The sequence below is a fragment of the Pristiophorus japonicus genome, unplaced genomic scaffold (assembly GCF_044704955.1).
Source record: "Pristiophorus japonicus isolate sPriJap1 unplaced genomic scaffold, sPriJap1.hap1 HAP1_SCAFFOLD_1971, whole genome shotgun sequence".
Lineage (NCBI taxonomy): Eukaryota > Metazoa > Chordata > Chondrichthyes > Pristiophoridae > Pristiophorus > Pristiophorus japonicus.
In genome coordinates this window covers 2,628-7,676 of record NW_027251665.1, presented here as the reverse complement: position 1 = coordinate 7,676, position 5,049 = coordinate 2,628, and the positions used below count along the sequence as shown (strand labels likewise).

At 57.1% G+C, this 5,049-nt stretch overlaps 1 pseudogene; it reads right to left on the bottom strand.

Annotated features, from left to right (window-relative positions):
• Positions 1–536: 536 nt before the first annotated feature.
• LOC139244001 (hormone-sensitive lipase pseudogene) lies at positions 537–2,870 on the bottom strand (annotated as a pseudogene).
• Positions 2,871–5,049: the final 2,179 nt, after the last annotated feature.

Genomic DNA, 5,049 nt, shown 5'->3' with positions numbered 1-5,049 from the left:
GGCAGAGGAGGGGAGGGCAGGAAGTGTCCACTGCCACTAACAAGGCAATAATGAAGAGTCTGTGATGGCCCAGTATCACAGGGTCAGGAGCAGGGGGGAAGCCTGGGTTAGTCAGTGTATAATTTTCCCCCTTTAACACATTAAACCCCTGACTCCACAATAACAAAGCAGCAGTAGCTGAATGGCCCAGCGAACCACAGAATCGCCCTCAGAACGGCTTCACAGCCCCTCTTATTCTCTTCCTTGTCCCCTCCCTCTCCCCCCCACCAACCCCCACAAACTCCCAAACCCGCCACCTCTACCACCGAGAAGGACAAGGGCAGCAGGCGCATGGGAACACCATCACCTGCAAGTTCCACCTCCGAGGTACACACACCATCCCGACTTGGAAATATATCGGCCGTTCCTTCATCATCGCTGGGTCACAATCCTGGAACTCCCTCCCTAACAGCACTGTGGGAGCACCTTCACCACACAGACTGCAGCGGTTCAAGAAGGCGGCTCACCACCACCTTCTCCAGGGTGATTAGGGATGGGCAATAAATGCCGGCCTTGCCGGAGACGCCCACATCCCGTGAATTAATTTTAATAAAGAACTAAATCCCGCGGGTTGGATAAGTATTGATGGGTTAAAGTGCGATGCGTGACGTCTCCAAACACAATGTCAGCCCCACCCCTCCGGGACCCTCAGAGAGCCCGTCCTGTCCGGGGCGGGTTTACCCGCGGTATTGTGCGTCTGAAACTTCAAGACACGCCCGAGTCTCCCGATAATATCAGCAACACACTTTAATGTTAGCTAGATGTTTAGCCTCGTGTTACACGTTGTACAGGAGCTGCCTGCACCGGATCCACGTATGGATCGCACCACCCCCACCCACCCCAGAGGGGGAAGAATCGAGCTCAATAACAGAGCCAGTCACAGACTGAGAGCGCTCGAAGAGCCCACAGGGAGGTGGGAGTGGGAGACACGGACACAATCCATACCCGGCCGGTGATTGCAGTGAAATGTCGCTAATAAACAGGGAACTGGAACCAGGCAGCAAGGGGATGAAGCAGGGGAAGAGGGGCACAATAAATACATCATCAATGGCAGCAATTCAACAGACAGCACAAACAGTCCTTTAAAATTATATATACAGACAGAACACAAGAAGCTAGAGACAGAGAAAAACACAGACTTATATTCACAAAGAAAAAAACACACACACATACAGACAGACAGACACACTCACACACACACACAGACAGACACACTCACACACACACAGACGCACTCACACATACACACTCACACATACACACACACACAGACACAGGCACACACACACACAGACACTCACACACACACATACACACACAGACACACTCAGAGACACACAGAGACAAACACACACACAGACAGAGGCACACACACTCACACAGACACACTCACAGAGGCACAGACACACACACAGAGGCACACATAACACACACACCTCACACACACCCACACACACAGACACACACAAAGGCACATACCTCACACACACCCACACACACAACCACACACACCCACCCCCCCTACACACACACACACACACACACACAGACATACACACACACACACAAAGACACATATCTTACACACACACACACCTCACACACACACACACACACAGACACACACACACACACAAAGGCACACAGACACACGCACCTCACACACACACACACACACACACACAAAGGCACACACACACACGCACCTCACACACACACACACACACACACACAGACACACACACACAAAGGCACACAGACACACGCACCTCACACACACACACCTCACACACACACACAGACACACACACACACACACACACACAAAGGCACACAGACACACGCACCTCACACACACACACACACACACACTCACAAACACACACAAACAGAGGCACACCTCACACACACACTCACACACACATACACACACACACAGACACACACACACACACAGACAGACGTATTAAGGCAGCATTCTGAACAATTCGGAGCAGTAAATGGCACCCTCCCTGAGCTGGGAGAAAGGAGGCGCTGTGCTTTGGTCTCCGCCAGTGTCGAGTGTCGCGCTTGTGCAAGTGTGCTCGCGGCCCGCGTCCTCCGCAGGGTGTGTGTCAGCCACACACGCCCCTTGTGCAACGGAGCTCACGCTGGTGCAAAGGTCTCGCGCGCTGGAGTTTAAGCTTGTGCGTAGGTGCCCGGGTGGGGCTGTGTTTGTGCGCGCTCACAGCCCGCGCACTGAGGAAGGGGGCTGCACACGAGGGCACACGCTGTCGGAGTGGGGGCGCAGCCCACTGGCAACGGCGAGGGGGCTCCGCAGAAGTCCGTACAGATCCCCCACCACCCTGAGGCCCCGTGAACAGTCACAGCCCCCTGCTTAGTCTGAAGATGGTATAGAATGGATAGAAAAGACTCTGCGGTCCGCAGGCCCACGGATACACATCCCGCGTCTGTCCACCCGTGCACCAGGGGAGTGCAGGCTCTGAGTGCAGGCTGTGTGGGCCGGCCTAGGCCCCGGTTTCTCGGTTGGAGAGCACGGTGAGGTCCTCGGGAGGCCGGACTTCGGCGGCAGGCGCTGGCTTGGCTCCGGCCCGCTCCAGCTTGCGGTGTTTGCGTGTCTGGCTGCCGGGGGCGGGCCAGCCTGAGAGGACCTCGCGGATCTTGCCCACGCAGATGTTGGAGGCCTCCTTGGTCTCGCCGGAGAGCTGGGAGAGGCTGAGGAAGCCGTGCGGAAGGTCCTCCACCACCCGCAGGCTGACCGGCTGGCCCGCCCCACGCAGCCGCTTGGCGAACATCACCGAGTCATCCAGCATGGGATCCAGGGCGCAGGCCTGGTGGGGGGGAGAGGGAGGGCAGGGTCAGCACTCGGCACACACACACTGACCTCCGACCCCCGTTATACACCGCGTTCAAACTAACCCTCCCGTTATACACCGCGATCAAACTGACCCCTGACCCCCGTTATACACCGCGATCAAACTGACCCCCGACCCCCGTTGTACACCGCGATCAAACTGACCCCTGACCCCGTTATACATCGCGATCAAACTGACCCCTGACCATCGTTATACACCACGATCAAACTGACCCCTGACCATCGTTATACACCGCGTTCAAACTAACCCTCCCGTTATACACCGCGATCAAACTGACCCCTGACCCCCGTTATACACCGCGATCAAACTGACCCCTGACCCCCGTTATACATCGCGATCAAACTGACCCCTGACCCTCGTTATACACTGCGATCAAACTGACCCCTGACCCTGTTATACACCGCGATCAAACTGACCCCCGACCCCCGTTATACACCGCGATCAAACTGACCCCTGGCTCCCGTTATACACCGCGATTAAACTGACCCCTGACCCCCGTTATACATCGCGATCAAACTGACCCCTGACCCTCGTTATACACCGCGATCAAACTGACCCCTGACCCCCGTTATAAACCGCGATTAAACTGACCCCCGACCCCGTTATACACCGCGATCAAACTGACCCCTGACCCTCGTTATACACCGCGATCAAACTGACCCCTGACCCCCGTTATACACCGCGATCAAACTGACCCCTGACCCCCGTTATACACCGCGATCAAACTGACCCCTGACCCCCGTTATACACCGCGATCAAACTGACCCCTGACCCCCGTTATACACCGCGTTCAAACTAACCCTCCCGATATACACCACGATCAAACTAACCCTCCCGTCATACACTGCGATCAAACTGACCCCCGACCCCCGTTATACACTGCAATCAAACTGACCCCCGACCCCCGTTATACACTACGATCAAACTGACCCCCGACCCCGTTATACACCGCGATCAAACTAACCCCCGACCCCCGTTATACACCGCGATCAAACTGACCCCTGACCCTCGTTATACACCACGATCAAACTGACCCCTGACCCTCGTTATACACCATGATCAAACTGATCCCCGACCCCCGTTATACACCGCGATCAAACTGACCCCTGACCCTCGTTATATACCACGATCAAACTGACCCCTGACCCACGTTATACACCATGATCAAACTGACCCCCGACCCCCGTTATACACCGCGATCAAACTGACCCCCGACCCCAGTTATACAACGTGATCAAACTGACCCCCGACCCTCGTTATACACCACGATCAAACTGACCCCCGACCCCCATTATACATCGTGATCCCCACATTCACCCCCGACCCCGTTATACACCGCGATCAAACTGACCCCGACACCACGTTATACACCATATTTATCACACTGCCCCCCACCCCACACACACTGCCACCCCCACACACACTGCCACCCCCACACACACTGCTCCCCCCATACGCACTCCCCCCCCACACACACTCCCCCCCACACACACACACTGCCCCCCCACATACACTTCTCCCACACATACACTCCCCCCACACACACACTGCCCCCCCACATACACTCCCCCCACACACACACTGCCTCCCCCACACACACACACTGCCCCCCCATACACACACACTGCCCCCCCCATAGACACACACTGCCCCCCCATACACACACACTGCCCCCCCCACACACACTGCTCCCCCACACACACTGCCCCCCCCATACACACACACTGCCCCCCCCACACACACTGCCCCCCCACACACACTGCCCCCCCCACACACACACACTCCCCCCCCCACACACACACACTGCACCCCCCACACACACACTTCCCTCCCCCACACACACACTCCCCCCCCCACACACACACACTGCCCCCCCCCCACACACACACTGCCCCCCCCCCCACACACACACACTGCCCCCCCCCCACACACACACTGCCCCCCCCACACTGGCCCCCCCACACACACACTGCCCCCCGCACACGCACAAACTGCCCCCCACACCCCCCCCCCACACACACACACACACACACACACACACACACACACACACACAGCCCCCCCAACACATACTGCCCCCCCCACACTCACTGCCTACCCCCCATACTGCGTGTGAGGTGTATGTGTGGGTGGA